Genomic DNA, 27,482 nt, shown 5'->3' on the forward strand with positions numbered 1-27,482 from the left:
CTTAGTCTGACAGACCATATATGGGGCAAAGGCTCTTCCTGCTGGGGATGGGACAATAGTATTACCGAATACCTTTATAGGTGTTAAAGGCATCTCACCTTACCAGAAATTAGACTTGTTTGTTTTCTCAATTGTATTTTCTTCCTCATTCTTTCCTCCCTCTATGCTCACAGGTAAACACGCAGAAGGATTCTGTCTGGTCCTTTTGCACGTTTATGTCTCTCAATATCGCCAGTTTGAGACTCCATACTCCTAAAAAGAAGGGGGTCTCTCAGTCATGGTGAAACTGTGCAACTCAGATTGGGACTTGAACCCATGCACTGGGACTCGAACCTGGCCAAAACCCAGAATGGGGCTTGAATTCACGGTCTTTTAATTAGAATCACTCACCTGGTCTCAGGACTTAATAAAGCTCAGGTTCTTGAGTCTCATTGCAGAAAGAATTCAGCAAGAGACAAAGTGATATGTAAGAAGTGGATTTATTTAGAGAGAAGCACACTCCACAGAGTGTGGGCCATCTCAGAAGGTGAGAAGCCCCAAAATATGGAGTGGTTAGTTTTTATGGGCTGGGTAATTTCATAGGCTAATGAGTGGGAGGATTATTCCAACTATTTTGGAAGGGGTGGAGATTTCCAGGAATTGGGCCATCACCCACTTTTTTTCTTTTTTTTTTTTTGCGGTACGCGGGCTTCTCACTGTTGTGTCCTCTCCCGTTGCGGAGCACAGGCTCCGGACACGCAGGCTCAGCGGCCATGGCTCATGGGCCCAGCCGCTACACGGCATGTGGGATCTTCCCAGATCGGGGCACGAACCCGTGTCCCCTGCATCGGCAGGCAGACTCTCAACCACTGCGCCACCAGAGAAGCCCCACCACCCACTTTTTTGCTATTTGATGGTCAGCCTGGGAACTGTCATGGCACTGGTGGGTGTGTCACTTAGCTTATGCTTATGTTATTACAGCGAGCTTATAATGAGGCTCAAGGTCCACTGGAGGTCAAATCTTCCACCATCTTGGACCTAGTTGGTTCTAATCAGTTTTTGTCATGTCCTATGGCTATGTCATTCTTTTAAAGGTTGTGCCCTGCCCCCTTCCCTCCTGTTTCAATGGTGGCACTAATAAATACACATAGTGTGAGATAGTTCCCATCTCATAGAAATGTTCCAAGGATGAAACAAGGTACTTGTAAATTACTTAGCACAGTACAGGGTTACTATTAATTGGTCTGAAAGGGAAAGATTAGGAATAAAAAGAAGCAAAAGTTATTTAGAAAGCCAGGAGATGAAATGGTGAAATCAGCATTTTCAAACTCTCCCATGATTTCCAGTGGTTGGGTCACCGGAGCAAATCCACAGCAAATTGTGATCTGATAGGAGGGCTGCTGATAAAAGAGCCTTTCCCCAAAGCTATCTTTTTTCAGAGAGCCTGAAATTCCTAGAGAGCCTTTGTCTCTTGGCAAAGACATTAAGTCTCTAGGAGTTCTTTGATAAAACAGAGAGGTAACACATTAAATCATTAACAGTTTTGCTGACAATATTTAACATCAGCATTGGGACCTGAAGGAATTAAGCACGGGACAGGTAAATTTTGACAGGGGAGGTGGAGTGGGTTGAATGGTGGCTTCCAAAAGACACACCCACATCCTGGAACCTGTGGGTGTGACTTTATTTGGAAAAAGAGTCCCTACAAACGTAATCAAGTTAAGGATTTAGAGATGAGATCATCACGATTATCCAGGTGGGTCCTCAATCCAAGGACAAGTATCCTTATAAGAGGCACAGAGGAAGACAGCCCTGTGAAGAGGGAGCTATGCCTGCCTCCCCCACTAGGATGTGAACTCACCAAGGACAGGGATTGGGTCCTGTTCATTGTGGCCCAGCTGGGCCCACTTTAGGGAGGTCGGGCACAGGCTCTGAGGTCTGAGGCTCACCAAGGCTCTGAACCCAAGCAATGCAATCAGCTAGACCTTGGACTCTTGGTCTCTTCCTTCTCCTGGCCAGATGTTTAAGTGACTCACACCTTTTCCTGGAGGCCGTTAACATGTCCCTGCCCAGTTGCTGGTGCTGAGCTCCACTCTGCCCCACGGCCTCACTGATGTCACCCTGCCTGTTGCCATGTGGTCTGCAACCAGCCTCTCCCACATCACTGCTCTGCCCTGCTTTGTCTTGCCTCTGTCCTGGTGACAGCTCTCCTCCCCTCCTGGCCCTGCCACATCACTCCAGGGAAAGGCAAACTGGAATCCTGTCCCAACCACTGATGCCTTAAACCCTGTGTAGGCAGAATCATGGCTCCCCAAGGACCTCAGGTCCTAATTCCTAGAACCTGCAAGTGTTACCTTATTAAAAAAAAAAAAAAAGACTCTTTTCAGATGTGATTTAATGAAGGATCTTGAGATGGAGAGATTATCCTGGATTATCTAAGTGGACTGTAATGGCACTGCAAGTGTACCTGTAAGAGAGAAACGGGGAGATTTCTCTCTCTATTTCTCTCTCTCTCTCTCTGTCTCTCTGTCTCTCTCTCTCCCTCTCTCTCTCTCTCTCTCTCTCTCTCTCTCTCTCTCACACACACACACACACACGCACACACACACACACACAGGAGAAGGCCATGTGAAAACAGAGGCCAAGATTGGAGTAACGCAGCCATGAACCAAGGAATGTCAACAGCCACCAGAAGCTGGAAGGGGCAAGGAGCAGATTTTCCCCTAGAGCCTCTGGAGGGAGTGTGGTCCTGCTGACACTTTGATTTTGGCCCATTGATACTGATTTTGGACTTCTGGTCTCCAGAACTGTGAGATAATAAATTTCTGCTGTTTTAAGCCACCAAATTTGTCATAATTCCTTATGGTAACCACAGGAAATTAAGGCAGAACTTAGGAAGGTGAGGGGAAGGTCTGAGGTGTGTACCACTGAAGGTGTTGGCTACCAGCGCTTTGAGGCAGGGAGAGACACTCACTGAGAAAAGCCCACTTTCAGGTGTTGTGTCCTCCGTTTGGTCAAACCCCCGGTTTCCCTCACCTTGCTCACTCATTGGCTTCTGCTGGTTTTGACAATGGCCAGTATTTATGCTGTTCTTATTGTGGGTTTGCCAAACTCTGTTCCAGGTTCTGAGCACAAGGCAGTGAACGGGGCTGGGGGATCCCTGCCATCACAGCGTTCTGGTCCTGGTCCGGTGGAAATGCACCAGCCCTCAGCCTGTGTCTTAGCCTCTGTTCTTGCTGTCACTCACACTTGGATTTAGCCATGGGATTGCAGCGTTCTGACCTTAACCTGTTCTTCTACTTGTTTTCAGCTTTGGCTATTTCCTGGTCCCCGCTCCTCTTCCATCTACTCCTTTCATTTTCCAGGGTTGGCACTTGGCTCCTGCTGTATGCCTGGCCCAGGCTGGCACTTTTGGATCAGCTGACGCCAACTGCTCCGTTATCCAGCGCCTCATCGTGGACTTATCCACAGTGTGTGATTCTATTTTCTGGCCTGGTCTCTTAACATCCTGCTTTGCCTCCTGAGTATAACTTCACATTCGTTCTTGGATTTTTACCACTGCTTTTGATCTCCTGGCTCTGATCCCAAATCAAAAAGGTGTTAGCAATTTGCAGTTATCGACATGCCCCACCTACCTGGATCTAGCACAGTGAGGGCACCCAGAGTAGGTTAAAGAAAGCCATGATGAACTGGACAAGATTTCTGTTATTGTGATCTTGAGATGAATGCCAGCCACACCAGCTGACAGTTTAATTGTCACGGCACTTCCAAAGGAGGGAACACTTGGCTGGCTTCTTTCTTATACATTGCAGCTTGGGCCAGGTTCATAATTCTACTTTGTAGACTGTAAATAATCTCTTTGTTCAAAGCAATCTGTTTATTTTGGTGTGTCTAACCCAATGATCAGCATACACGGCTCTCCACAACTTTCTCTTCAGTTCATCTTTTACTCTTTCTTCTCTTTCCTGGGATAGGGTAGAAAAGGTGAGAGAGAATATTTGAAAAGTCTTTAAAAAATTTTATCGAAATATAGTTGATTTACAATGTTTTAGTTTCAGGTGTACAGCAAAGTGATTCAGTTATACCTATATACATATATCTATTCTTTTTTAGAGTCTCTTCAATTATAGGTTATTACAAAATATTGAGTATATCTTGTATGCTGTATACCTGTGCTGTACAGTAGGTCCTTGTTGGTTATCTATTTTATATATAGTAGTGTGTATATTTTAATCCCAAACTCCTAATTAATCCCGCCCTTAAAAGTCTTTAAACAAAAGCAACGTGTATCTGAAGTTTTTAATACTCAAATGTATGTCCTTTTAGAACACATGGTGCTGGATGAACCTTGAATGTATCTTTCTGTTTATTTCTCTACAGTGTTGTATAGCAAAGGAGTGAGAATGTGGGGGAAGAAGAGATAAAGGAACTGACTTTCACCGAGTGCCTCTAAGTACCAGGCACTGGGGTGGGTACTTTGCAGATATTATCTCATTTAAGGCTCAAAACAATCTCCAGAGTTAGGTACTATTATCTCATTTTATAGATGAGGAAATTGAGATAGAAGGCTCAAAAGACTTGCCCAGGGTCATGAAGTTGGGATTCAGAGCTAGAACTTGAACCTGTACACTGATGTCGGTACCTGATACAAATGGAATAATAATAATGAAATACTTTTTAGAAATCAGCTAGGAACGGAACTAAAATACGTCCAAAACACTGGAGGCATATATTACCTCTTTGCTAGAACAAGGGCTGACATGGTCTTTAGAAACCTTGAATTTCTTTCTTAATGGAGACTTATAAGCGTAAAAGGAACTGCAGTTGTAGCTGGAAGTTGCCGCCTGCAAGTCTGCTTTTTTAGACTCTGTCTTGCATTAATTAACATTCCCAGAGCTCTTTAAGATACAAAGATAAGAGCTGTCATAGGCGTGACATACTGCTCCCAAAGCAAGGAAACAGTCCAGAGACATCATGTGGGCCTGGCAGATGCATAGGTGTGTTCCAACAGCTTGCATGGTATAGGGAAGGCCCTATGCTTTGGAGATGCACCAAAGCGAAATTCTCTGTAGGGAGATTTCAGTGCTTGGGCAGAAGGTTCTCACTCTTATTAAAACAGAAATGCTCTTTGGAGGTATTAGTGATTATCTGTTACTTTCACCTGAGTGGGAAGGAATTTCCAATTCTGTCCAGAGATCAGTTTTGGTTAGAGGAAGAGAAAACCAAAGGACCTCAGGTGCCAGGGGCTGGGAAGAGGGGGGTGCATACAAAAGCAGTGAAGTCCAAGACCAGCTCTACCCAATCCCATGTTTTGCTTGGGGTTGGTCCTTGGAATGAAACAGTATTTTAATTCTCCAGCTAAAGGCCCAGGTACAGGCACTAACTGCAAACAGGGACTGGAGGCTTGGAAGTAGATGGAAGCTTCCAGGGAAAGAAAATATAAGCACAAAGAGTGAGCAAAGGGCAGAAAGGTATTTCAGAAACCGAGGTCAAAAGGATTTCCTAGGGCAGGGGGTAAAGAGAGGGAGCCAGGAAACAACAGTAAGAGATCCACGTGTGGTGGGAAGGAGATATAGAACCATCTCATGCTTTTTGATTGTTGGTGACAAGACACACAAAATGCTGTGTGTTGTCCTTTTCACCGTGATAGCCTTTACTTTCCTCACAACACCCCTGCAAAGTGGCGTTACTCATTTTACATGGGGAAGTTGAGGCTTGGAGAGTAGGAGTGCCATATCTGAGTTTGAATCCTGGCTCCGGCACTCATTAGTTTTTTAAATTTAATTTAATTTTATTTTAACATCTTTATTGGAGTATAATTGCTTTACAATGGTGTGTTAGTTTCTGCTTCACAACAAAATGAATCAGTTATATATATATACATATGTTCCCATATCTCTTCCCGCTTGCCTCTCCCTCCCTCCCACCCTCCCTATCCCACCCCTCCAGGCGGTCAGAAAGCACCGAGCTCATCTCCCTGTGCTATGCGGCTGCTTCCCACTAGCTATCTACCTTACTTTGGTAGTGTATATATGTCCACGCCTCTCTTTCGCTTTGTCACAGTTCATCCTTCCCCCTCCCCATATCCTCAAGTCCATTCTCTAGTAGGTCTGAGCACTCGTTTGTTGTGTGACCTCGGAAAGTGTTTGACCTTCTCAGCCTTCTTCCCCGCTAGTTACAGAACAGGGGTGAGAGTCCCCCTTCCGTGTTTTAGAAGCCATTCATTTCACACTTAAACGTAGATGATGACAATAATGATGCACATTATAATAGTTTACATTTATTGAGTAATCATTTTGTGCCACACACTGTTCTGGGCACCCCCATATATTAACATATGTAATCCTTACAACAGCTCTGTTAGGTAGAGATGATTTGATTCCCATTTTACAGATGAGGAAACTGATGCACCGTGAAGTTAAGTAAGTTGCCCAAGGCCCCCTAGGTAGTAAGTGGGAAAGAGAGGCACAGATAAACCCCTGGGGCCTGGGTAGTGCAGATTTGCAAGGATTGGGGGAAGAGCTGGCCTCGTGCCACCACTGGGCCCTGCACAGTCTTTGCTCAACAGGTGGGAGCTCAACAGGTAGTGCTGACAATGATCAGTTTCTTCGTCTAGGTCCTCCCTGTCCTGGTCGTCTCCTCCAGAAGCTTCTCTCTCTGTCTCCAGCCTTGATTTCCTTCTTGCTGGTTTTCAGCTGCAGGCCTTGTGATCCAGTTCACCTCTTCTGCCAGGCTTTCTCTCCTCAGTCAGGTCTTGATTCCATCAGCTGTCACCAATCCCCACCGCCACATGTCAACAGACTCCCAGTTTCCTGTCTTTTGCTCCTCTGGTTTCTCTATTTCCAGGCACCCCATCACTGTGTTCACTTCTCAGGGTCTGATCCTGGGAGGCAGATTACGCTGGCTTCAGCTCCCTAAACGGTTACCTCCAGGAGCACTTGGTCCAGGGGGATGTGGTCCAGGGGGATGAGAACGTCCTCCAGGGGGATGTTCTCTGATCTGCATGTCAGAGAAGGAGGGAGGTGGGACATGATCGACCTTGAAGAGTATTATACTTTGTCTCCGAGCAACTATTATAAAGGCAAAGCTGGTGTGTGCTGGGCCTGGATAGGGCAAAGAGTCCCAGGAATGTGCACCTGGAGCTCCTGGCCACAAACGGTGTGACCAGACCTGATGATGAGCCCCCTATAAGACCCCAGGCCTTGTTGCTTCAAGTTTGAGATCCAGGGGCAAATCCGTCAATTTACGATGCTGGAAAGTGAATTGAGCCTCCACTGATGGCCTTCTTGCTGCGGTGCAACTCTCTCCGCCCCCACTCTCTGAATTTTGTTTAAGAAGCTACAGGTGATAGTAGTTAAGTCACTGGATGATGAAATTGATTAAAAAAAGCCTCTTTGGTTACACAGGGCAAACCTGGAAGAGTAGAGATGCAGAAAAACCTACACCTCCATCGCCTAAAAACAGATTAAAAGACTGATGGGAGCTTGTGACCCTACGTAGTGGAACCACCCTGTGCTCACTGGCCCGGGAGCATTGTGCACAGCAGCCGTGGTGAGTAGCGGATGAGATGCACACCCAGCTCGTATCTCAGACACAGCCAAGGCCCTGAAGCCTCCTCTCGCTGCTGTGCTACTGCCATTTGCACCCTGTGGGTCCTTCCTGGAGAACCCACCCTCCCCTCCTCTGGGCCTGGAGGAGGGAGCAACCTGACTGATTATACCCTCCTCCCCCAAAGCTCCTTTTAGAGCGGGCTGTTCCATTTTCCCTGTAGCTTAGCAACCCGAGCCCCTGACAACTGATTTACTGAAAAAAAGCTTGACTTTCTCCCAGCAGGTTTTCTTTTTCCTTTCCTTCTCTTTTCTTGTCCTTCTTTTCAAATAACCAAACCTTGACTATGACCAGGTCCTTGTGGATTTCTCCCAGAGATGCTGTTTTCACCTTGCCTGGCTTGCCTGGACTCCTGCACAGACACCAGTTTCCTCCCTGGTCTTCCAGCGTCAGGTCTCACCCCAGTCCGCCTCCATGCTGTAGCCAGATTGATCTTTCTAAAGTTCAGTTCTGATAAGCTTCCTCTCTTGTTTAAAACCCTGTGGTAGCTCCCAGGAGAAATATTCCCACATGGCCCTCCAGCAATGAGCCCTGCCTGTCTATTAGATGTTACCCATTGTCTGTCACACCTTCACACCCTCTGCCCCCCTGGATTATAACTCTTTCTTGCCTCCAGATCTTTGAATATGCTGTTAAAGCCCTCCTTTTTCTTACTTAGCTGCGAAATGTTCTTCAAGATTCAACTTAAACATTGGCGCCTCTGTGAGCCTTCCCTGACCACTCCCCAGGCAGAAGTGACAACCCCTGCCTTTACTTCTGAGGGTTATATATGGAATTGTCACTAGACTGTGAGCTCCTAGAGGGCGGGGAGTATTTCTCATCCTCCAAAATGTGGCCAGTGCCCAGCACAGTGCCTGATGCATAGAGGGTGATCCACACATAATCAGATGTGTGAATGAGGGATACTGGAAGGAAGGAAGGAAGAAAAGAAGGAAGGGAGGAGGAAGGAAGGAAGGAAGGGAGGAAGGAAGGGAGGAAGATGCCATGGAAACAAGCGAGTTTGAACATCCAGTAGGCAAGATGCAAGGGTGTAGGGAAATGGAGCCCAGAGTGACGCCTGGCCACCAGGACGAAAGCGGCTTCTCTTTGATTCCTGGGACTAAAACTTGTGGATCAAAGGCAAAGCAAGGTGGGCTTCTGGAGGCCTGGCACAGGTACATGGTAAGAGAAAATGCAAAGCCACACCAGTTGAGCCCATTTGCTTCCGGATCTCTTGCTCTGCTCTGAATCACAGGGAGGCTGACCACTAGAGGCTCCGTGTCAGTGGCTTCTGGCTGGGTCTGACCAATCAGGGGTGTTGGTGGGAAGCTAGGGCATTTTGGGCAGTGACTCTTTTTGGGTCTCTGGTACCGGCCAGATAGGTCTGCTACTATTCCAGCGTTTGGCAGGTGACCCTCGCCCCTGGGCTCAGGTAACGCTGCCTCTCTCTCTCTCCTCGTCCCTCTAGTCCTTGGGAGCGATGGTTGCTTCCAGCCGCTCAGGGTGGCCTCATCATCCCCTGATAGATTTACCAGCTCCTCTGTCACGCGTGTAACTAATTCCGTGCATTAAATCCCCTTCGTTGTGAGTATTCAGTGCTTTCTGGTTTTGGGTTGGACCCTCACTAATACACCAGCTGAGTTTAGTGACCCCACTAAACTGATCGTGAGGTCACTGATGTGTACCTTGGAGGGGGTGGTATATTTCTGTCTTTTTTCTGGTTTATGATGGGGTAAGGGTATGCGGTGTGTATGTTTAAACCGGATGGGTGGGGGGGTCGGATGCATTTGTTTGGTCTCCAGACCACACTGCTGCTCGCTTTGAGCTCTGAGGGCCCCCTGTGCACGGTCTCCATCCAGTGGTTCCACCCGGCCCCCTGCCCCTGGGGAGGAGATGGGGGTTGGGCCTCTGCCCCTGAGTTCCAGTTGGAAAAGTAGCATAAAGGAGGATGTCGGGGAAGCAAGGAGCTGGTGAAAGGAAAGAGAGACTGCGAGGCATGAAGAAGGAAGGAAAGGAAAGGGAAAAGATGGGGAAGAGAGAGAATGGAACAGGTGTATCCATGTTTATCACAGTGTCTGCACGTAGTAGGGCTCAACTGATATTTGTTGAAGGAATGAAAGATCAGAGGAAGTAGAAGGAACAGGTGGGGTGCGCGGGTAGTACTAGCAAAGAACAAGGGGAGCTCAGTCCCCATTCCCACTGCGTCGTCACCCTACTTCAGAGCCTCTGAACAGTTCACCTACGACAGCAGCTCCCTAACGGGTTTCCTCCACTCTCCCTGACCACTGCTTCAGGGACTTTTCCAAAATCACAATCTCAGTTGCTCGAGCCAATGCTTTAGTGGCTCCTAGAAGTGTAGAGATTAAATTCTGTTGTGTACTTCCAAGCATCATCTTCTACTACCTGCTTTCAGCCTGGACTCTTCACGTTGTTCCCCACTCCTGGAACGTCTGGGAGGACCATTTATTTATAAATGACCTGCTTCCTCTCTCTCTCTCTCTCTCTCTCTCTGTCCTTTTAAGGCCTGGGATTCTAAGGGGTTTGAGGCAGGCCTAGGGAACAGAAAGTTAGATAATGAAACTCAGATCTGGCCCTCAGCCCCACCTCCTGCTCTCCCTCCTCCCATAAATTCCCTTTGTCTCTTGAAGAGCCTGGGATGACGGTCCCACTCCAGCAGCCAGGAGGTCACTGCGATGGTTCTCACACCCTGGGCTCCTGAGAGAGAATGTGGAGGATGGGATGCGGCAGGCTCTTCTTGGTGCACAGAGGGGCCCAGCCCCCCAAGGCAGGCTTTGTTCACGCTCACAGAAGTCTCACGGTGCCCGCTGCTGAGCTGTGTGCCCAAGCAGATGTGGGGACTGGCACTGGGCAAGTGAGGAGGAGACAGATGAGCATGTCAGGTGGTGCTTCCCCACAGCCCGGTGGGGCAGCCCGTGACTGCGTGGGAAGCTGAGCTGGGCCGTAAAGAATCTTCTGCTGACTCTGCCAGGGAAACTAGAGGACACCTGGTTCGACCACACCACTCCAATGCATTCCAGTTAACATCTGCAAACACACGTGGCGTGGCATGGCACGTCGGGTTTGATCTGCACAGACCCGGGTGTGACTCTGCTATTACCAGCTCTGCAGGCAAAGTCCTTAATCTCTCATTTTCCTTATCTGTAAAATGAAATAATAAATACCTTTGTTACAGAGTTCCAGGTATTTTGCACCTGATAAGGCTCAGGAAAAGGACACTCTTATTATTACTGCTCTTTATTAATTTATAAATTATTTGAGACCTCTGGGGGCTGAACTCTGTGCTTGGCCTTGAGGCTACACGGGAAGCCACAGAGAAGAATAAAAAGCTTGTCAGTACTTTAGGGAACTGACAGTCTAGAGCAGGGTGACCAAAGTATGGCCCTTGGGTCAGTTCTGGTCTAGTGCCTGTTTTTGTGAACAAAGCTTAATTAGAACACAGCCAAGTCCATTCAGTTACACAGTGTCTATGACTGCTTTCATGCTACAGTAGTGGAATCGGGTTGCTGCAACCATATAACCTACAAAGTCCAAAATATTTATCATCTCGATCTTTATAGAAAAGGTTTGCTGACCCTTGGTCTAGAGAGGAAGATGGATATATAATCAGGATGAAGCCAGTTGCAGGAGAGTGTAAATTATCTAAACTGATGGCCCAGAAAAAGAGAGAATCAATTCTGACTGGAGTGGGCATTAGGGTTTTAATCCAGGCCTTGAAGGCGGAGAAGGAAATTCATCGCCCGCACCTGGGAGTGGGGAGGGGTGAGAATAGGCAGGTCAAGATGACCACAGGGATTTTAAAGGGAGATCGTGCATATGAGGATGGAAGAGACTAGAAATTAAATGGCTAGTTCACTTTGGAGTCAGAACTTAAACCTAGTTCAGTGCCTTGTAGGATTTATTGTACATTACTTTATAGTTAGATAGCATTTTGTAAAATGCATCAACATGCATCAACACATACTGTCTGATTTAATCCTCACAGTCACATTAGGAAGTAGGTATGTCTAGTCTGATTTTACAGATAAGGGACACTAAAAAGAATAAGGATCACTCAGCCAAGAAGTAGCAGTGCAGTGCCTTGAATGCAAGGAAGGGGCCTATGACAAGGGTACAACGCCAGCACAGGTGGGAACTCTGTCATAGGAATATGTCCCGGTTACGTGATGCATGACGTAAATGACGCCCTAAAAACACAGGCAAGGTAACCTTGGGCCTGCACAGCTGGGGGTTATTCAAAATTCAGGATATCTTTTTTTTTTTTTCTTTTTTTGCGGTACGTGGGCCTCTCACTGTTGTGGCCTCTCCCGTTGTGGAGCACAGGCTCCGGACGCGCAGGCTCTGTGGCCATGGCTCACGGGCCCAGCCGCTCTGCGGCATGTGGGATCTTTCCGGACCGGGGCATGAACCCATGTCCCCTGCATCGGCAGGCGGACCCTCAACCACTGCACCACCAGGGAAGCCCCAGGATATCTTTAAGATCTGTGGTGTTTGTGCACAGAGTCAGATGCTGAGAGAAAAGCCCAGGGAAGTATAAGATGAGCCTGTGCTGACCTCCAAGAGCTGTGGGTTCAGTTGAGGACAACCCTCAGAGTCCCCTAATGGTTTGAGGCTGTTCACGTCAAGTGACCAGTGTGTGGTGCTGACAACAAGGGCACGCGAGTCAGAGGCTGTATCAGGAAGGCTCCATAAAGAGTGTGGGGCTGGAGCTGAGGCCTGGCTGATTCTATGCCATGGATGAATTCAGGCGGCCATCTCCTCATATCACAAAATCCTCATAAAACCATAGAACCTCAGAGCCAGAAGGGACCCCTGTCCTTCCTATCAATTTACAGATGGGAAAACTTGAGTCCCCAAGAAAGGACCAAGGTGCCTAAAAAAGTATTGATATGGAGTTCAAACCCAGAGCACTGTTTTGTCCCTTTCCTCTGAATTAACCCTGCAGACTTCAGGTTTTCCATTTCCGATCCACCTTAAAGAGTGCTCATAGATGAATATTCCCCAAGGCCCGGTGGTTTCATGACACTCTCCTCCCTCTCCTCTCCCTGTCCCCCACCCCCCACTCTTAATATCTCCTTGCTTCCTTCAGGATAAAGGCCAAGCCTTAGCCTGAGAGGCTGCTGTGGATAGTGGATAGGAGTGTGAGACCTGGCATCAAACTTTCAGGGTTTGGGCCCTGCTCTACCGCTTGACCACTGTGTGGCCCTGGACAAGTAATATAACCATCCTGTGTCTTAGTTTCCTCATCTATAAAATGGCTGTAATCACAGTAATTACCTCAGAAGTTTGTAAGGAATAAGCAAGATAATTCACAAATGAAACATAGATTAGTGTCTGGTATCTAGTAGGTGCTCAATAAAAGTTAGCTAAATTATTGCCATTAGCCTGGTATTTTTCTGACCCTGCAATTGGCCTCCAGCCCATTTTTCCAGCCTGGCCTCCCCAAACAGGTCTACTTACTGTCTCTTATAAGCCAAGCGCCATCTTGCCTCTTGAACCCTCCTCTCTGTTCTCCTTCTCTTCCCTGCATTAACCTCACACTCTTTCTACTTATCTAAGTCTGCGTGTTTTACTGAATGCCTTTGAAGCCCCAGCCTCTGGTCACCTCTTCTTTCTTAGAAGTCTTGCAGCACTCAGTCTGGACCTCTCCCTTGGTGTCCTGCTGCCGTTATCCATCTTGTACGTCCATATCCAACCATTCCCAAGGGTCAAGTTCAGGGTCCACCTAGCACTTCACATCAGATTTTGCACTTGGCAGGCAGGCACTCATTCAGTTCTTCATTTATTGAGCGCCTATGATATAAAGAGGCCTTTGCTCAACACTAGGGGTACAGGCTTGATGAGCCCCAACTCCAGGCTCACAGTGTGGTAGGAGACAGACTCACGGCCAAGTGCTCGGCACTGGAATGGAAGTGGGACCACAGTTCAGGGGAGCCCGTGGAGGGAGTGAGTAATCGGTATGTTTGAGGGTGATGACAAACAAGGGTAAAGGAACTAAAGAGAGAGATTCCAGAGTCATTATACCAGAGGAGTGAGTGGATCTGGGCACTGAAGGACAAGGAGTTAAAGCTGATTCTGGGCGTTCTAGCCTGGGCAACTGATGGCATCTGTCTGAAAGGTACACGAGCCGGGTACCTGGGGGCTGCCATGAGCAGAGAACGTGTGGACACAGGACCTGGCTGGAGGCGGGGGGGTCTGTTACTCCATCTTGGTAAAGGAGGGAACCCTAGTCTGAGGCTGGGAAACAGCAAGAAGCTTCCCAGCCAGGGAAGGTCCATCTGTGCCTGGCGCTGGAGGGGCAGCCTGAAAAAGAGGGATGGGCGGCAGCAGCAAGGCCGGGGGAAACAGGCGTGGGTGGGGGAAAGGGCAGTTGAGGAATGAATTCTGAGAGTGCCCATTTCTGAGAGTGAGCCTGAGCATTTCGGGGCCAGAGTGGGGTTTTGAAGGCCCCACTTGCACTGGATGGTGATGTTGGCAGAAACAGGGAAGTCCAGGAGGAGGACAAAGTTTGCACTTGGGGATTTAAATTTGCAAACCCTAACTGCATGTATTGTACAAGCACCAGTGCCCAGAGGGCTGTTGGGAGATAGGAACCTGAGGATTGGAGTTTTCAGGTCAACAACTTTGAAGAGGTAGCAGGAGCTATAGCAGTGGGCCCATCCTCTGAGGGAGGGACCATCAAGGAGGGAAGAGGGCTGGGGACCAACGGGACTGAGGGGCTGGAGAAAGAGAAGTCAGAATAATCAGAGAGGTAGGATGAGAACCGGAGGCAGTGCCTCGCAAGAAAAGCCAGGCAAGGCGAAGCTTCCTCAGTTCAGGAGTGGGCCTCTTTCCTCTGGAAAGTTCTGAGTAAAAAGTCAGGGTCGAAGGAATGTGCACGGAGGCTCTCTAGTCAATTCTCTTTTGGTACATATACACAATGGAATATTAGCCATAAAAAGAACGAAATATTGCCATTTGCAGCAACATGGATGGACCTAGAGATTATCATACTAACTGAAGTTAAGTCAGGCAGAGAAAAACAAACACCATATGATATTGCTTATATGCGGAATCTAAAAAAAAAAAAGGATACAGATGAACTTATTTACAAAACAGAAATAGAGTCACAGATGTAGAAAACAAACTTATGGTTACTGGGGGGGGGGCAGGGATAAATTGGGAGATTGAGATTGACATACCCACACTAGTGTATATAAAATAGATAACTAATAAGGACCTACTGTATAGCACAGGGAAATCTACTCAATACTCTGCAATGACCTATATGGGAAAAGAATCTAAAAAAGAGTGGATATATGTGTATGTATAACTGATTCACTTTGCTGTTCACCTGAAACTAATACAACATTGTAAATCAACTATATTTCAATACAAATTTAAAAAAAATGTCGGAGCAAGTGTTTCAAGGAAAGGAGAGATGGGAGAGTTCCATTAGGACTTCATAGCAATTTAATTCTATGTGAATGAATGCCGAAGCTGAACAACAAAGGGTCTCCCCAGCAGGCTTCTAGTGGCCCTGACCATCCCCTCATGAGAGGGAGCAGGTGTGACTCGTGCAGGGGAGCAGGGACAGTGAGCAACACGGAGGACATAGGAGCACAGAGAGCTCCTTTACTGTGTGGGACTCTGGTGAAGGGGGACAGAGGGGACAGGACGGGGACTGATTTCAGGGAGCTGCCAAGTTAATGGAGTGAGAGGGGCCCGTCCTGGGTGAAGTGTGACAAGTGACACCTGTCAGGTATGAAATGCAAGGTCGTTTCAGGAGTGTGTGTGTTGCAGGGGCTGGCAGGAACGGGGGTTTGGGGGAACAGGGAAGCCTCGGTGAGGGAAAGGGCATTTGAGGCCGCCCTGAGAGAGAGGGGACAGGATTTCAACAGATGAAGCCAGGGGAGAGTGTTCTAGGTGGGCGACCAGCATGAGTACTGGGGTGACGCTGGAAGGGTACCTGCCGTCCGATGACGGGAGTTAGGGGACAGGATGCTGGGCTGAGGAGCTGACATAGGAGCTTGGCAGCAGAAAGCAGCCCCTGGAGGTTTAGGGCAGGGAGCGGACGACCGAGATATGATTCAGACTGGCTTTCAGAGAGTTCGGAATGGAAGTCCCACCTGCCATGGGTTGATACAGGGAGTACCTGGTGCCGAGGGGACCTTCTAGAAGGCTGTTCTACAGCCTAGTGGAACTTCCGGCGGGAGCCTGAGCTTCTTCATTTTCCACATGGGGACCTGGAACCACCTTGCCGCCCTCCTTGCTCTGCTGACCCTCTGGCCGTTTGAGACAGGGCTCCTGATAAGGCGACCAGGTTACATAGGCCAGCTCGGTGGGTGTGTCACAGATAAGCGGGGATCCTCTCTCACAGCCTGACCTTATCCAGTCACTTTGGGTGGGGCTGGGGGAGGATCAAATAGCTGCTCTGGCCCTTCCCTTTCCCGTCAGACCTCTGCACCAAAACTCAGGGCTTTGAGCCGTTGATGGTCTTGGGGGTCACCCTCCTTTCAGATTACTTGTTCCTGTTTTCCACCACAATTTATTTACTCTCTTGTATCAGGGACTATCCTGAAAACAAAGAGTTACTTCTTTTCTACCTTTGTATATCTCACACCATGCTTTGCAGGTAGTAGGCATGCAACATACTTGCCAACCTTCCAACCCAACTAAACAAACACTTCCCACTCCCCCAAGAATTTTTCAGTCCAGTCTCTGAGGTGCTCAGACAGATCCCTGCCCTGGTTAACTGGCACTATATCAAGAGGAGACAGGATAATAACCACATAAAAACATTCCCTTGGCATCAGCATTTTCCGTGGAGAGAGGAGGAATTGTTCTCCCATGCTGAGTTTTGCAAAGGCATGTAAAGAGTTAATTAAATCCCTGCCCACGGGACTTGGCCAAATAAAGGCAGTGCACCCAGAAGGAATGAGGGAGTCGTGCTGGGAAGCAGGTTTCTCTCTAGGCTTGGGGGCCTGGAGGGCTTGTACCAAAGCTAATGTCTGGGGCTGTGTTTCCAACACTGGGAGACACAGGTCCCTGGGGCCACGGAACGTGATGTAGATTTCCTGGCTCCCCGGCTTCCTTTGCCTGCAGTGGAGATGCCCACGGGAGTCCAAACAGTGATGTGGCTCCTGGCTGGGGAAGACTCACAATGATAATCGGTACAGCAGCTGCCTTTGCTGGGTGATCACCGTGATCAAGCCCTCTGCCAAGAGCTGTCATCTGTGACCTTGTGTCCACCCCCACCCTGGGAGCCCGTGGCTCTTAAGGACGCGTGGCCGTGGCATCCACCTGGAATGCTGGACTTCATGGCCTCTCATCGGCCCTGGACCTGCTGCACATCTTCTGTGTCAGTTTTGTTCTCAGCTGAATCCCCAGTACCAGGTGCTGGTACCAGGTACCCGTACCAGGCACATAACAGGTGCTCAGGAATGAATGGAGTTAATTGTCTCACCTTTACTCTAATTCAAGCGCGAAGGAAACAACTCGCAATCTTCTCCCCTCAGTTTCTCTGGCGTTGTGAAGGGTGGTGTAATTATCCCTGGGCTGGCTGGGTAGAAACACTTGCCTTTTCTCTCCTCTTGGTTGATCAGTGTTTACTTGCTGTACGATCTCCCTCAAATACAGGTATTCTGTGAAGCCTTACTAACTCCGCTCTCAAATCCCCCTCAATATGTATGTAGATAGTTATCTGTTATTGTCCTAATCAAAGTTTCTTGTTTTCTTTCTCCCCAAGTATTTCGCTTCCCTGCCATAACCGACCCTCCGCCACAAGCAGCCAGGCCTTTCTAAACCTGTCACCTCAGGGGAGGGATATGACAGGGCAGAGGAAGAAACAAAGGCATCTTCCCATCTTTGGGGCCCCATAAATTTATCTTTAGGAGACCAGAGGGGACTATGGGCGTAGACAGAAAGTTTGGGGGAAACACAAGAGAACTGAAACTGGGGGGCAAGAGAGGGGCTGAGAGGCTGTCAGCTTCCTGCAGTGGAGCCCTGGGGAGGTAGCCAGACCACAGAGGCGTTGGCCGCATGGCAAACCGTGGCCTATCAGGCCTTGGCCAGCCTCACAGAACTTCCTAGGGCCAGCGTGGCACACAGTAGGGGAGTGACTCCCCTGTCCTGAAGCATGGCACCCCGCTGGAGGACAGTAACAGGGGACAGTGAGGGCCACCCATGTGGGACATGATTACTGAGGCCCAGATGGGTCAGTGAAGCCTGGACCACCTCTGGATGAGATGCCCCTTTGGCATTTTGCAAATCCCACACTCACCCCACCCCCGCCACTGGAACTTGAACACATTTCAGAGAAAAGGGAAGAAGAATCACAAAATCACAGAACTTAGCTTCCTGCTTCCCCAGTGGATGGGGAATGTGGTGTAGAAATTAAGTTGTTACAGAGGAAGTTATAATGGTTAAGTACCAGACTCTGGAGCCAGGCTGCTTAGGTTCAGATCCCGGCTAGCTGTGTGAGCTGAGGCAAGCCATTCTACTTTACTTCTCTCTGTTTTGCCCCAGTTTTTGTTTGTTTGTTTGTTTTATTTTGTTTTGTTTATTTATTTATCTGTTTGGCTGTGTCGAGTCTTAGCTGTGGCAGGCTGGCTCCTTAGTTGTGGCATGCAAACTCTTAGTTGCGGCATGCACGTGGGATCTAGTTCCCCGACCAGGGATCGAACATGGGCCTCCTGCACTGGGAGCGTGGAGTCTTATCCACTGCGCCACCAGGGAAGTCCCTGTTTGTTTGTTTTTGTTTGTTTGTTTGTAATCTATAAAATGGCTCGCTCTACAATGGCGGTTCGTATCATTTATAAGATAGTCCCGGGTTCCAGTCCTGGCTCAGCATTAACTAGCTCTGTGACTCTGCGACAGTCATTGAACACTTTGTGACCAAGTTTTCTCAAAATAGTCCCTACTGACCTCACTGGGTTGTCATGTAGATCCCAGGAGACATATGGTCTTCCTTTGGTGGTGCCCTAATATGCAGTTAATTTCTGAATTCTCATGCATTTTATAAATACCATTGATTATTAGGATGACCCTTGTGACTTACAAGTAGATTACAAATAACTTGAGGGCAAATACTGATTTAAGCTATGCTAAGAAATGGATGTGCCACACCTTTGTCCCATCCTGCCCCGACGTAGTGCAGGGCCCAATCACAGGGACATTCGATAAATATCTATTATTATTGGGGATTCTGAAGGAATAGATGCAACTTTATTTACAAAGAATCTGAAAACAAGGTTTGGTTCAGAGGGTCAGGAGATGTGAGCGGGTCAGGATTTGCTTGGCAGTGGCCCATAGAACTTAGAATTGTTTGTTTATTTTTTTAATTGAAGTATAGTTGCTGCACAATATTACATAAGTTACAGGTGTGCAATATAGTAAGTCAATTTTGTTTTTAAAGGAACGTACTTTTCCTTTTTAAAAAAAATTTATTTTTGGCTGCTTTGGGTCTTCATTGCTGCGCACGGGCTTTCTCTAGGTGCGGTGAAGGGGGGCTACTCTTTGTTGCGGTGTGCGGGCTTCTCGTTGCGGTGGCTTCTCTTGTTGCGGAGCACCGGCTCTAAGCGCGGGCTTCAGTAGTTGTGGCACACGGGCTCAGTAGTTGTGGCGCATGGGCTTAGTTGCTCCGCGGCACGTGGGATCTTCTGGGACCAGGGCTCGAGCCCGTGTCCCCTGCATTGGCAGGCGGATTCTTAACCACTGCGCCACCAGGGAAGTACAGTGATTCACAAGTTTTAAAGGTTATAGTTATCATAAGATATTGGCTATATTCCCCATGTTGTACAATATATCCTTGTAGTTTATTTTATTTATTTATTTTTGGCCACACCGCACAGCGTGTGGGATCTCAGTTCCCCAACCAGGGATTGAACCCGTGCCCCCTGCAGTGGAAACACAGAGTCTTAACCACTGGACCGCCAGGGAATTCCCTGCAGTTTATTTTATACCTAATAGTTTGTACCTCTTACTCTTCCACCCCTGTGATGTGCCTCCCCACTTCCTTCTCCCCACTGGTAAGCACTAGGTTGTAGAACTACAGTTTTGACTTTGCTTCATTCTGTGATTAGCCTCTGAGAAAGGCAGCACAGGTAAATGTGCCTGAGCTCAGGCAGTGGTCCCAGGAATAGATCTATCTGGGTGGTGGGGTTTTTCCATCTTTCTCAGTTCTCATTTCCTGTGTACTGTCAGCAGAAGCACGCTGATTTTAGACACAGGTCTACATATCAACTCCACCCTGGACAAATGTTGTGATCTTGCTTGAGTTACCTAATGAATTGCCTTGTGTCTCAGTGCCCTCATCCATAAACTCTAGCCAGTACCACCCATGTTATTGGGTTCCTGTTGGGATTAAATCGGATCATGCATGCACAGCCCTCTGTCCAACGCTTGGCACAGAAGGTGTGCTTCCAACATTAGTTTTCATCTCCATCCTTTCCCTTCTTGAGGAGCTGGCTTAGAAGGAAAAACCTAAAAGCAGGCAGTGGGAGCTTTCATCCTGCCATGAAAAGGATGGCACGCCCTGTGATGTTTGCCCCTGACCAGAGCAAGATTTACTAGATGTGCAGCCACTTAAGGGATGTGGAAGCCCTCACCCTCCTCTGGGGTCAGGGAAGGTCAGGCTCATGTTTGAGAAGGGGTGTATTGTGTTCGGAAGACATTATACACTCTATCAATATTTGATGGGGCCCGGGGGTGCGGTGTGGTTGGCTGATCCACTCTGCAGTGTGACTACAAGCTGTCCTGTGGCTGACTGTGACAGGTCAAAGAGCGATGTCCTCAGGGAAGAAGGGGCACATTGTCCTTTAGGGAGGACAGCAGGGCTGATCTGGCTCCAAATATCTTCTCCCTTTTTCTTGCTCTCCCACTGGAAAGCACAATGATACTCATATCTAGCAATTGCTGACTGCTTATCCTGTGCCAGGCACGTAACAGGTGTTATCTCTTGTAGTCCTCAGAAGGCTCACCTTACAGTTAAGAACACTGAGGCCTAGAGAATGAAGATACTCCCTCAAGGTCAAATAGTCAGTTGTGACCTGAGGAGGGCCAGCTAACCAAGGCAAAGAGGTACATGAGTCAACTTGACCTCAAGAACAGGGGCCTTTAGGAGAGGTGTTTTCACCAACTGGGGGCTGTGAAGCTCTAGAGAATCTTAGGGAAACAGAAAAAGGATGGGAAGCTGTGTTCCCAAACACCCGCAGACCCGCCTCAAGTCTTAGCACAAATCGTGGAATTGACCTTAATGCCTCCTTCGATTTTAGCTTCCCTTCTCCCACTACTGTTCTCTTTGCCTGGCCCAGACCTGTCCCTTTAAGAGCAAAGAGAATGACCCAGGAGCTTTTTTTTTTTTTTTTTTTTTTTTTAAACATCTTTATTGGGGTATAATTGCTTTACAATTGTGTGTTAGTTTCTGCTTTATAATAAAGTGAATCAGTTATACATATACATATGTTCCCATATGTCTTCCTTCTTGCGTCTCCCTCCCTCCCACTCTCCCTATCCCACCCCTCCAGGCTGTCACAAAGCACCGAGCTAATATCCCTGTGCCTTGCGGCTGCTTCCCCCTAGCTATCTACCTTACTACGTTTGTTAGTGTGTATATGTCCATGAGTCTCTCTCGCCCTGTCAAAGCTCACCCTTCCCCCTCCCCATATCCTCAAGTCGTTCTCCAGTAGGTCTGCGTCTTTATTCCTGTCTTACCCCTAGGTTCTTCATGACATTTTTTTCCCCTTAAATTCCATATATATGCGTTAGCATACGGTATTTGTCTTTTTCTTTCTGACTTACTTCACTCTGTATGACAGACTCTAGGTCTATCCATCTCATTACAAATAGCTCAATTTCATTTCTTTTTAAGGCTGAGTAATATTCCATTGTATATATGTGCCACATCTTCTTTATCCATTCATCCGATGATGGGCGCTTAGGTTGTTTCCATCTCCGGGCTATTGTAAATAGAGCTGCAATGAACATTTTGGTACATGACTCTTTTTGAATTATGGTTTTCTCAGGGTATATGCCCAGTAGTGGGATTGCTGGGTCATATGGTAATTCTATTTGTAGTTTTTTAAGGAACCTCCATACTGTTCTCCATAGTGGCTGAACCAATTCACATTCCCACCAGCAGTGCAAGAGTGTTCCCTTTTCTCCACACCCTCTCCAGCATTTATTGTTTCTAGATTTTTTGATGATGGCCATTCTGACTGGTGTGAGGTGATGTCTCACTGTAGTTTTGATTTACATTTCTCTAATGATTAATGATGTTGAGCATTCTTTCATGTGTTTGTTGGCATTCTGTATATCTTCTTTGGAGAAATGTCTATTTAGGTCTTCTGCCCATTTTTGTGACCCAGGAGCTTTATTGCTTTTTGTGAGTATGAAATAGTGTGTGCACTGCAGCCCTAAACAGCTCCCTCCCCCCCCAAAGGCTAGGCAGGAGGCACCCATTCCCCCCGGGTCTGTTTCATAGCGCCCACCTCCCTGCCAGCCCCTCACGGTTGCTGCTGTAGGTGGACTGTGGGTTTGTTTGGATAACGGATGTTCGCTCCTGGATGCTCTTAGCATTGTATCATCTTTAGTGTCCATCCCTGGATGTCCGCTCCTGGATGCTCTTAGCATTGTATCATCTTTAGTGTCCATCCCTGGATGTCTTTGGGATGTCTAGCCTGAGCACAGCTCCATAAACTTGTTTGGCTGGGAAGTGAGTGTGCAGCGAGGGAATCATGGATTAAATAAGACTGTGCATGCAAAAGCACTCATCATGGTGCCTGACCCATGGCAGGTACTCCATGTGTGTTATTGGAATTTGATTTGGAGTGGAAGCATTGGATTTCAGTTCCGTAAAGGCACTTAAAAATTCTTGGCTCAAACCCCACATTTTATAAATGAAGAAGTTTGCCCAGAGAGTTGAAGTGGATTGCCCAAAGTCATGGGGAATGATCTGGGTGAGCACTGAGTTCCTGGATTCAGATTTTACATAATAATAATGCCCTTAGATGCCCTCTCTTACTCTGGACCCTGGGCTTTACAGGACCCCCACTATGAACCTCCTTCAGCTATGCCTCTCTCTATGGGTAAGGAGTCTGCAGGGCCAAGGAGATGTGACTACCTGTAGCCCATGTACCTCCTCTAGAACATTCTCTGGGTACCTAGAGAATTCTAGAATATTCTCTGCGTACCTAGAGACTCTCTATGGTACCTTGAATTCCCTGCCTGAATGATCCCAAGCCTTCTTCAGGCCTCTTTTCCAGGTTCATCCTACTAAAGGCAGAGGTCACAGCCAGTAGGGCCAGTCTGTACGAAAGGGGGCAAACGGGAGGCTCTTAGTGGGGTGTATAGCGGGAGCTCGGGGATATGGGCTGGGATATGGGCAGGTGGTGGCGGATGGGAAGAAAAGTCCATGAGCCCAGGCCCAAGCATTGTGGCAGGCTCTCCCTGTGCAGCAGAATTCTGAGGAGGGTGAGAGCTCTAAATTTGAAACTGGCCTTCTAAGTCATTGGGAATATGTATTTATTAGGATAGGATGGTATAACATTTTCTTTATTTGTTAGCTTGATCTATAACCTTTAAATATTAGACCCCCACATAAATGGGGCTCTATTTGTACTCTTGTGCTGGGCCCTGCAGATGTTCGGGGTGGCCTGCTTCATAGTGATCTGTTATGAGAGCCCCAAGGGGAATCCTGGTGAAAAAGACAGAGAACACATCACTCACTGAGATGACTGGGAGAGCATGGCTGAGTGCTTTTCCTAATGCTCTGTGGACGTTCAAATATATGAAAGACACGGACAACAGTATGAGAAATGTGAATGGGCTGTAAATGAGGGCAAGAAGAATCAGTTGCATTATTGTATTAACATAATATCCATTCTTGAAAAAAGGTGACTCTTTGGCCTTCAGATTAGTTTTGCATTAAAACTGAAGGAACCTTTGAAAATGCCTTGAAGGGTTTATGTCTAGGCCGTCATCCACACCAGCAAGGCCTTTGATAATAAGTCCTTTATTCTCCATTCCTCAAAACCAGAGGTTCAGGGGAGGATGTGCAATTTGCCCTAGATGCGTCTTCTTCCTTTTCCTTCTCTCCACAGATAAGTTTCTCAGACTCCAAAGTGAGGGGATGGACTCCAAGGGGAAGGGTTAGGTTAGAGCCTTCATTCCACCGGAAGGAAAGCCCTTTTCTGTGGCCCTTCTGTTTTTCTAGAAAGCTGGTGGAGATGCCTGGCTCCAGACCCCCCTCTTGCTGTGAGGTGAGCATGCCCTTGGCTGCGAGGCTGCACTGCCACGGTTGATAGGGAGCTACGTCCTGGGCTATTATGCTGCGCTCCCTGAAGGAAAACCTCCTTCCCTTCCCATGATGGCACGATCCACGGTCTCTGTTTACTGTCTTGCGCAGAGTCCGGTTCCCAGAACTCCCTGGAGGATTTGCAAGGCTCAGGCAATAAGGTGTCTCATCTGGAGAGAAGAGAGGGGCACGGGAGTCACCAGAGTCCATGTGGATGAGGTGACCTCGGAGTGGCCTTGACTGCTTATTCTTGTTGACTTGAAGCCACCTAGCAGTGCTCAGGGTCTAACCGTGTTGCCAAAATGAAGAGGGGGTAGAAGTGCTCTAGTAAGCACTTTGGTGGAAGGCTAAGGGCTCATCCGAGAGGTCAGAGGGGTGAGACCCCTCACGTAATATCACACACTGTAGGTACCCTACAGCCTAAGCTGGAAGGACCGATCTTGCATGAGGCTCTGAGGCCAGCCAAGTTCGTGTTGGTCAAAGTACCCTCCATTAACTCTTCCCCTGGAACCCAGATGGGTGCCATGCTGCTCTGCTGTCTCATCCAGCATTGGCCCACGTCTCGCAGCTCCCAGGGCCTACACTGGGCTTCCTGGGTGGGTCCCATCATACTACCCTCTCCTGCCACACCCTTGAGGACTAAGGTTTACACACACACACACACACACACACACACACACACACACGGAATTTACTAGTTGGCATTTTATTTCTCCAGAGTTCTGTTTACTGATGGGAGGCAGTAGAAGAGTGACCCGCACATTTCAGGGAACATTTGTTCATTTAAACCCTGATCACTTGTTTCCTAACTTCCAGGTGAGGGATGTGCTGGTCCATATGGCAGGCCGCCCATGAGAATTAGAGGAAAGCGCCCCTCCCTGTGGGCAGGCACAGGCCCTGCTAGGTGGAATTGAGGGTGGATTCTAGTCCCTACTTGCCCTTTGCCTGGATACCCTTGGGCTCTGAGCTCTCTCTCAACTGAACGTGCTCCATGGGAGTAATCCTAATGGGAAGGGTTCTAGGCTAGGGAGGAGGGGAAAGTTTTGGAGGCAGATGAAGACTTGTAGTTGCCCACAAATCGTCTCATGTAGTGTCTGTCTCTGTCACCTACTCTGATGCTGGAGCTGGTGCTATAGGCTGCATGTACCTCACTGGCTCAGCCGGGTTAATTACTAGGAGTCCCTGCTAAGTGCCAGACACTCCCAGGAGTACTGATGCCCAGTGTGTGATGGGCTTTAGAGTGGACCACGTTTTTAGAAACAATGATTTTATTTGACCCAGTGATGACTTTGGGAAATAGGCAGGGCCAAAGATTATATCCATTTTATAGATAAGAAAACTGAGACTCAAGAAAGGGGAAGTGGGGACTTCCCTGGTGGTCTAGTGGCTAAGACTCTGCGCTCCCAATGCAGGGGGCCCGGGTTCGATTCCCTGGTCAGGGAATTAGATCCCACATGCACGCTGCAACTAAGTGTTTGCATGCCACAACTAAAGATCCCACGTGCTGCAACTAAGACCTGGTGGAGACTAAATAAATAAATACTAAAAAAAAAAAAAAAAAAGAAAGAAAGGAAGGTGAAGTGGTGTGCACGCAGTCACCCAGCTAGTAAATGGCAACACTGGAATTATGATCCTCCAGTTCTACTGAATCGACAGCTATGCCACATTGCCTCCTACCAGACAGACTCACAAAGTCCAGCTTTCATCTTAATTTTCCAGAATGTACAAATCTTTAAGGAGCCCTTTGTGCCTTCAAACTATGGACTATTTGCCCCACACATTCGCTAGTGTCCTACCGGCCATTTGACAGGATTCTGCTAACAATATGACACATCTGTTTAGCACTTAATGTTTTGGGGAGGCCTTTCCCAACAGTCTTGTATGGCTGGCAGGGTGGGCATTCTGCCCGTTAGAGATGAGCAAATGGAGACCCAAAGAGGATGAGTGAATTGCTGACTCACACGCCTGGTTCAGGACCAGCATCCAGGTCTCTTCCTTTTTAAGGCTACAAGCTTTCAGCTTTGTCATGCTGCATCTTCCCCAGAGAGCTTAGGAAGCATAAGAAACTGCCTACAGGAAATATGCTTCACCTTCCTAACAGACACGGCATTCCAGAACCAAACTCCATGGAAACGGAACGCAGAGGGTATGTCCATGCATCTCCTCTAGACCCACTCCAGTTCCCGTTAGAAGCTGATGAGCCACCACGTATTTTCATGGTAGGTCAATCCTAATCCATATCCTCTTCCAAGCCAGAAAAATCGAGTCACAGAATATCAGAAAAGAAAGGGAACCGTCAAGTCTCCCTTCTAGTCAAATGCCTTAATTTTACAGATGAGGAAATAGTTTTTTGTTTTGTTTTTCAGATTTATTGAGGTATAATTTATAAAATGGTAAGACATGAATTACGAGATGATTTGAAACACTTATGCATTGTGAAAGGACTTCCCCCATCAAGTTAATTAACACATCCATCACCTCACATATTCACCTTTTTTGGTGTGTGTTTGAGAACATTTAAGTTCTACTCTCTTAGCAAATTTCAATTATACAAGTATAGTGTTATCAACTATAGTCACCATGTTATACAGTAGATCCTCAGGCTGTATTCATCTTGTAACTAAAAGTTTGTAGAATTTTACCAACTTCTACCTATTTCTCCCACTGTCAGCTCCTAGCAACCACGTACCTACTCTCTGTTTCTATGAGTTTGACCTTTTTAAAAAGTGGGTTTTTTTTTCTAAGGTTCTACAAATAAGTGATAACCATGCAGTATTTGTCTTTCTCTTTCTGGCTTATTTCACTAACCATAATTCCCTCTAGTTTCATCCATGTTGTTGCAAGTGATAGGATTTACTTCTTTTTTAAGGCTGAATAATATTCCATTGTATTTTTTTTACCACATTTTCTTGATCCATTCATGCCTCAGTGGACATTTATGTTGTTTCAATACCTTGACTATTGTGAATATTGCTGGCATGAACATGGAAGTACAGCTATCTCTTGGAGGTAACAGTTTCATTTCCCTGGGGTATATACTCTGAAGTGGGATTGCTGGTTCATATGGTAGTTCTATTTTTAATTTCTTGAGGAATATTCATACTCTTTTCCATAGTGGCTGTACCAGTTCATATTCCCACCAACAGTGTACAAGCGTTTCCTTTTCTCCACATCCTAGCCAGTATTTATTGTCTTTTTGATAACAGCCATCCTAACAGGTGTGAAGTGATTGTGGTTTTTTGATTTGCATTTTCCTGATAATTAGTGATGTTGAGCACTCTTTCATATACCTGTTGACCATTTATATGTCTTCTTCGGGAAAATGTCTAATCAGATCCTTTGCCCATTTTTAATTGGGTTATTTGATTTTTTGCTGAGTTATATGTGCTCCTTATGTATTTTGGATATTAATCCCTTATCAGATAAGTGGTTTGCAAATATTTTCTCCCATTCCATAGGTTGCCTTTTTATTTTGTGATGGTTTCCTTTAGATATTCTGTGCTCATGGATTGAAAGAATTAATAGTGTTAAAATGTCCATACTACCCAAAGCAATCTACAGATTCAATGCAATCTCTATAAAAATTCCAATGCACCTTTCACATAAACAGAAAAAATAATCCTAA

At 47.3% G+C, this 27,482-nt stretch overlaps 1 long non-coding RNA gene across 8 annotated transcripts in view; it reads left to right on the forward strand.

Annotated features, from left to right (window-relative positions):
- Positions 1–27,482, forward strand: part of LOC111174931 (uncharacterized) — a 141,292-nt gene that overhangs the window by 41,264 nt on the left and 72,546 nt on the right. For 4 of the 8 annotated variants that reach the window (XR_016395494.1, XR_016395495.1, XR_016395492.1 and 1 more), the window contains one exon: positions 7,386–7,530. This is a non-coding gene — a long non-coding RNA (uncharacterized LOC111174931). Of the gene's footprint in view, positions 1–2,565; positions 7,531–27,482 lie in introns of those variants that run through there. The other 4 variants (XR_016395491.1, XR_016395498.1, XR_016395497.1 and 1 more) reach the window with 2 other exon arrangements.

Source organism: Delphinapterus leucas, chromosome 13, assembly GCF_059928025.1.
Source record: "Delphinapterus leucas isolate spDelLeu-1000000601 "Yukka" chromosome 13, BTC_Dleu_Yukka2, whole genome shotgun sequence".
Taxonomy (NCBI): Eukaryota; Metazoa; Chordata; class Mammalia; order Artiodactyla; family Monodontidae; genus Delphinapterus; species Delphinapterus leucas.